General features: G+C 44.5%; 1 long non-coding RNA gene across 1 annotated transcript; it reads right to left on the reverse strand.

Annotated features, from left to right (window-relative positions):
• Positions 1-1,070: 1,070 nt before the first annotated feature.
• LOC119618005 lies at positions 1,071-3,696 on the reverse strand. The gene is made up of 3 exons (XR_005234535.1): positions 3,499-3,696; positions 3,264-3,387; positions 1,071-2,490 (listed from the first exon to the last, which is right to left on the reverse strand). It is a non-coding gene; the product is annotated as an uncharacterized LOC119618005 (long non-coding RNA).
• Positions 3,697-7,316: the final 3,620 nt, after the last annotated feature.

The following is a 7,316-nucleotide window of genomic DNA, read 5'->3' on the forward strand; positions in this document are numbered from 1 at the left end:
GTCACCTCTGACCCGAGTCACCTCTGCGACTCGAGTCACCTCTGCGACTCGGGTCACCTCTGAGACCCGGGTTACCTCTGCGACCCGGGTCACCTCTGCGACCCGGGTCACCTCTGCGACCCGAGTCACCTCTGCGACCCGGGTCACCTCTGCGACTCGGGTCACCTCTGAGACCCGGGTTACCTCTGCGACTCGGGTCACCTCTGCGACCCGGGTCACCTCTGCGACTCGGGTCACCTCTGAGACTCGGGTTACAGAGAGTAAAGAAACCATAAAATCAATAAAATAATCAGAACTAAGAGAAAAAACAAACAAACCAAGAACGTCTTTAAAGCTGAGCTCAGAAAGCAAAGAACTAAAGACAAAAGAGCAACAAGATCCGACACCAGAACCGTCTCGTCCGTCTACAGTCCGCTCTGTTCTCTGACTAAGATTTTACTGTTTCGTTCAGACTGTGGAGCCACTGGTTTCAGGTCCATTCAGTCCTGATTTGTGTGTTCTGCTTTCCCCTCCTGCAGTGTCAACACTCGGACTCCGACAGGGAAACGTGGTGATGTTTAGTCCTCGGCGTGACCGGAACCTGACCGTGTTCCTGCTGTTAGCTCGGGTCCATCCTGAGACGAGCAGCCGGCCTCTCTGCTTTTATGGGCGCTTCAGGGTGATTTGTGCTGTCGACGTGACTCCACAAACATCCATCAGCTGCCTGCTTTGACCCGAGGCGACACATGTTCAGAACAATCCTCAGAAAACTGGACCCTCCACGCAGCAGGGTGCCAGACTGAGCAGAATGTTGTTCTCTCAGGAATTTTTATGTGTTGTCTTCTTTTCTCCAACATCTGAGCCACACATGAGATCTTCAGTCAGCAGATTTAAACTCTGGAAAACACCAACTAAAAGAAACTGGCTGAACTCTTGCTTTATAACGAGAAGAATCAGTTTGACTGCACCTTTTATTGAAGACACAGATCAGAACCTTTGAGCCATTTCCACAATCAAAGCCGAGGGAATGGGTTTGAGCTGTGGATGCATACATAAAACCTGTTAGCATATAAGCTAGCAGCTTGTACTTCACAACCTTCAGTCACTTGAACAATCAGAACAAATCAGAAGTAAGGCCTGCTTCAGCCATCAGCTGACGAGGAGGAAGAGGAAGCCGTGTGGTCCGACACGGATCTGAACTCTCTGGAGCTCTGTGATTGGATAGAAACCTGGCTTCCACAGGTAGCTGTCTGAGCTCGTTTGGTTGTGAACAAGTTTGAGTCAGGTCCTCTGGATGGGTTCTTCTAGTTGAAATGTTTCGTCCTTTATCCTGAAGACTTCTTCAGACTGAGGAGCAGCTCCTTCACAGAGAGAACCAACCAGCTGCTGCTGGAAGGACCATCAGCCTAACGACCGAGCGTTAGGGCCCTGATGGCTGATGCTGTCCACACAGGGCTGTCTACAGGAGGCTTTGTGTTTATAAAACCATCTACAAATCAATAAACCTTTCAAGAAAAAGGAAGGAGATGGGGTTTTTAGGAAGGCCGTGGTGTTGTTGGATCTTAATGAAAGCACGTCTCAGACGGTTGGTGAAGACCTCAGGAATTCATGTCTGCTCGTGAAAAAGGTAATTATTTATTTCCCTTAACACAGCAGAAAGACAGCAACCCAAAGCTTCCTGAGCTGTTTCCTGCAGCTCTGCACCACGTCCAGGAATTACTCTGCTCCAGATAATAGACCCAACCTGGAACTGGTTCCCAGTTATCACACCGACACCGCTGTATCTGAATTAGCATCTGTCCGAAACATGTCCAACATTTCCATGTCTGTGATCAGCAGGGCGGCGTGCACGTGTGGATGTGCACGTGTGGACGTGCACGTTTACAATCTGATGTCAGCACTTTACAAACACTGCAGCTCCTTCCAGCTCCTTCCAGCAGCCCGAGGTGCTGGAAGGAGCTGGAGCAGCTGGAGCTCAGCTCTGATCCTCGTCACAGAAACTTAAACAGATTACTGTTCAAGATTACTCAGATTACTCCCTCAGATTACTGTCCCAGATTATTGTCCCAGATTACTCCCTCAGATTACTCAGATTACTCCCTCAGATTACAGATTACGGATATCAGCCCCTCAGCTCAGCTGTGACTCAAACCACGAGTTGAACATTTATTCTTCAGATTAAATTCTTCAGTTTCTGCTGCAGCTGAACGTTGTTGTTGTTTTTGGAGCATCGTTCCACCTTCAGGGACGAGTTTCTCTTCGATTTGAACTTGACTGACGTGACGGTCCTGATTATAATCTGTGGTTTTCTCGGGAGCCAGACGAGCAGCCGTGGTTGAAATCATTGTTTGGATGCGTTTCGGCTCATTTTGTGGCTTCATGCCTGAAGCGTCACCAAACGCTTCTGTTGTTTAATCACAAAGTGTGACGAAATAAAAGGGATGAAATTAATGGAATAAAAAGTTTTCTTTAATTTAGCCGCTTCAATTAAACCAAAGGTCCGACTGTAATCTGTAACAGAAAAAGATAAAACATGAATGAGTTTTTATTATTTGACAGCAGTTTAGTAAAAAACATCTCTTGTACTTTTAAAGATGTTGCCAAATTTTAATTTTAGCTTTTAACCTAAAAATTTAAAACAATTTCCTAAATTTGCCATCATCTTGAAAAGGAAACAAAGAAACTTCAGAACGTTTTTATATTCCTGTTGTTATTTCAGGCATGGATTAAGGTGCGCTGCATGTTGGAGGTCCTTACATCATCACCCGCCTGCCAGGCCACAGTTCGGACCATCATCATGCAGCTGGAGCCATTTTGGAGCAATCTCTGGAAATAATATGAGATTCAACCCGATTCAAGATGGCTGCCACAGCCAACTGACCTTAACCAACACAGAAATGGCTGCAACCAGCTGAAATCTGGTGTGGTAGTAGCTGAGAGTCATGCCCAACACCTACTCTGAGCTGAAAGTCGTTGATCTTTGTTTAAACTCGGCTTTAAGTGAATTAAACGTCAGGCCTTTTAGTGAGTTAAAAGCCTGAACAGCAGCATAATAACAAGTCATTTAAAGTTAAAAATGTTGTAATTTAACCATGTTCCCACCTTCAGGCAGCAACGATTCATCACAGAAAGTCATTTAGAAAATCCAGTTTGATTTATGGAGTTCATTAAAGTTGCTTTAGACGTCAGTCTGAACGGTGCCCTGCGGTTTAACTGAGACGCTCTGACACGTCCGTCCTCCTTCGTTCTTCTGTGTGAGCAGCCAGGTTCATGATCCGCCTTACCTTTACTCATTCCGTCCACAGGTCCAGTCGGTCCGATTGGGCTCATCTCCGACAACAGCCGAGTGATCCAGATCAGCCGGCAGCGTTCAGTCACTGAAGACACACAGCCGGTCACACAGTTTACCTGCAAATGTTACAAAACTTTAAACTTTTTACTGTTTCTGAACACAGCTTTTACAGAGATAAAAAGGTTTCTGGGGATTTTAGAGCTGAGAAAGATTACAGAGCACCCGACCTCGATGGTCCTCCTTGCAGATGGCATCATGTCTCTTCTTCAGGATGAGCTCCAGGAGTAAAAGGCTCAACCACCACATGTGTCAGTAAAAGATTTTCACATCTTGCAGCAGCAGGTTTGATCTGCAGAGGATTTTTTGTATCTGTCGTATATCAGCTCAGATTCTCTTTCAGGTTTTTTCTCGTTTTCTTTTTCCATCTTTTCTTCCCACTGAAGACAGAAGAGAAAGGAGAGGTTGTTTTTCTGCACCTTCACCTTCAGACAACAAATCTGCAGCTTGTTTCTGCTTCTCGTCTCTTCTTTGTGTTTGACTTTGCAGCCAGTAAATATGATTTTCTTATTAAGACTCGGGCTGATGGACATGTTTTCAGTCTGATGTTCTGCCCTCCAGACGTCCTCTGGTTTCAGCTCTTTTTGCCAAAGTTAACCTGCAGAGACTTGAAGCAGACGAGGCAGCCTCAGCCATCATTAACAGCAGACAGAAAAACATCTCATTTCAACTGTTTGTGAACTTTAAAATAAGTTGACTGATTTCAGAGGTGCTTCAAAGGTCATGGCTGCCTCTTCTCTCTAAAAACAACATGGCAGCCCGACTTAGGTTTGGAAAGAAGAGGACAGATGTTTACCCAGAATGCACTGCAGCAAACACCTCTTATCAACACTAACATTCAACACTTAATATTTTCTTTCAGTATTGCCTACCTGTCATCTAATAAGAAAAACAGAATTGAATCATTTTATGCAGAAACTGCTTTTGAATTCAGACACATTTTTAGAGATATGCTTCCTGAAAAACTCCTACAAACAAAAAAACCAAGAAAATTACAATTACAATAGTTTCAAAATAAATTATTTCTTCCAACAAATAAAAATACCAACAGTTTGATTAAGTCAGTAATAATTAAACTCTTTTCCTTACAGCTGTGTTCATAAACCACTGAGTCGTCTGCAAACATGAATATTCTGGATAGATTGATAGAACAAAACACAACATGTCAGCAGAAACTGCTCCTCCCAGCTGTCAGCACGGCGGTGGAGGGCTGATGGTTTGGGCTGATTCTGGAGTCAGATGTGAGGCCATCTGTCCAACAAACAGGACAATGATCCCAAACACAGCAGAACGGGCCAGAACCAGAACCAGAACCTCAGAGAGCTGAGCAGAAACCAACGCTGGAAAGAAGAGTGGACCACAACTCCTCCACAACCACGAACCCACTGAGAGTTCTGCTGGAGGAGGAGGTTCTACAAGGGGACCGGTTCATCAGATGGTCATCTGAGGAACGAAGGAAAGACCAGCTTGTTTATGTTCTGATACAAAAGAGCTGAGACTGAGGGTCCCTCTGCTGCCAGCAGGGGTCAGCAGAGCCTACTGGATGCTTGGGGGTGGTTAGAGGTCCAAGGTGATTTCATTTTCCATCCTCTACCTCCTCACGACTCACAGCAGCTGAACAGATGAGGTGAGGACTTTTTCCATTACTACATTTCACCTCCAGGCGACTGCATCTGGAAAGACGATATCTGCAGAAAGAGGTCATCAGTCACAGAGAAGAGCTTTCAGCTGGTCTGCAGTCACGCCTGTGTTCATGGATGGAGATCACCCAGAGACAAGAAAACCCTTTAATCTAACGCTCACTGGAGCTGTGACGTCAGAACCAAGAGTCAAGCAGCTGATCCTCATGGAGAAAGGATAATTATTGTTTTACCATAACCATGGTGACACAGTACCTGCTATCAGCTTTATTACATTATTACATTATCACCCGCTGCCATGAAAGGGGAGCAGGAGCGACTTTTTAAAGGGGGGACAAGATAGGAGCCATTGATAATTTTGGGTTTGTCACATTAAAATCTTTAATAAACCACTGAACCACTATAGGATATATACCTACAATATTCAGGCAAACAAAGACCCAAATGACCCTCAGGAGGAAGGGGACAGAGTTTAATCTGCATGTGAATCAATAAAACTTTCTGGATGGGAAGAGAACCGTCTTCATCTACAGAACAGAAGTCAGTTGTTTTGTTGTTTGTCGTGTTCTGGATGAACCCTGCATGCGTAACAGAGGACAATGTCTTCTTTTTAATGGGGCCATTGCCCCCGGCCCCCTCTTTATGGCTCCCCTGAAGACGGGATCATCTGATTCCCTGTGTGTCTAATTGTTTGTCTGTCTGTTAGCGAAATATGTCCCTAACCACAGGACAGCTGTGAACAGATGGACGGGGTGGACGTCACAGAGTCTCAGAGATTGGACCAGTTTAAAGAAGTGAGTACAAATCCAGAAGGATGGGTTCCTGTCCAATCGTGTCCATTCCTGTCCAGTCCTGTTTATTCCTGTCCAGTCCTGTTTATTCCTGTCCAGTCTTGTCCACTGCTGTCCAGTCCTGGCCTGTCTTGTCCATTTCTGTCCATTTCTGTCTATTCCTGTCCAGTCCTGTCTATTCCAGTCCTGTCCTGTCCAGTCCGGTCCAGTGCTGTCCATTCCTGTCCAGTCCAGTCCTGTCCTGTCCATTCCTGTCCACTGCTGTCCAGTCCTGGCCTGTCTTGTCCATTTCTGTCCAGTCCAGTCCTGTCCTGTCCAGTCCAGTCCTGTCCTGTCCAGTCCGGTCCATTCCTGTCCATTCCTGTCCACTGCTGTCCAGTCCTGTCCTGTTCAATCTGCCTCGTTTCACAGCATCTTAGTTTTAAATAACTTTTTAAATTATTCTTTTATCTCCTTTGACTTTCAGCTCCTGGCATCTTAAAGATATTGGTTTAAAGAAGACATCCCAGTTAACCTTCAAACCTGGTAACATTTAAACCTTTATTTTGGTTTATTAAGTGACAAATTTGTCTTGAGGCAGGAAACAGGAAAGACACTTTCATCTGAAAATGTGCATTTCTTTAAAGCTTTGTTTGTTGCTAAAAAGTCGAACCATTTTAGTTTCCGGCCTGTTGATCATGTTAATGTGTGGCTGAGGACAACACGGGGAACCACTGAGAACATCATCGTCCTCCTGGGCTTCACTTCGGACTTTAAACTGCTTTTGTTCTGTTAATTCAGAACAAACAAGAACTGTGGAGATTAAGAGAGATGATTGTTGCTGATTTCTGGTAAAATGATTCAGGACACATGTAGAAAAGTTGTCCCGAGTCAAACTGTGGTCTCCTTATGTCACATTTATAAAGAGCAGAAATAAACTTTTTGCTTTGATGTTTGTTTTGTGTCAAATGATTCAAAGGATGTCCTCAAAATGAAGACAAAGATCTTATAAAACTCAAGATTTTAATCAAAACTCCTGTCAGACTTTGGACCTAAAAGCAGACTCAACCGAAAACCAACAGTCCTTGAAGAATGCTGTTCAGTTTTAGGCTGAGATCGTCTGATGACCGACCTGACCCGTTAGCCCTCAGAGGAGCTGTTGGAGAGGACTCTCAGCTACCACATTTTTATGTTTGATAGGCTAGATTACCTGTGACGTCCATCTTAAATAGGATTGATAGGTACTTGATAGGTATTTTTAAGTATTGGTGTTACTATTACTTATTATTAGTTAGTACCTAATCAGCCATGACATCAGTCATGGAGCACAGAGAAAAGGGCAGAAGTGTCCTTCAAGGCTAAGCTAACAGTTAGCCAAACGAGAGCCATTTTTAAGATCATAAAACATCACGGTGGGAAAGAACGCAAAATATTAAACCTTTACACTTTGGTAAAATGGATGGATGGATGGATGGATGGATGATGGATGGATGGATGGATGGATGGATGGATGGATGGATGGATGGATGGATGGATGGATGGTGGATGGATGGATGGATGGATGGATGGTGGATGGAT

The sequence above is a fragment of the Kryptolebias marmoratus genome, linkage group LG19 (genome assembly GCF_001649575.2).
Source record: "Kryptolebias marmoratus isolate JLee-2015 linkage group LG19, ASM164957v2, whole genome shotgun sequence".
Lineage (NCBI taxonomy): Eukaryota > Metazoa > Chordata > Actinopteri > Cyprinodontiformes > Rivulidae > Kryptolebias > Kryptolebias marmoratus.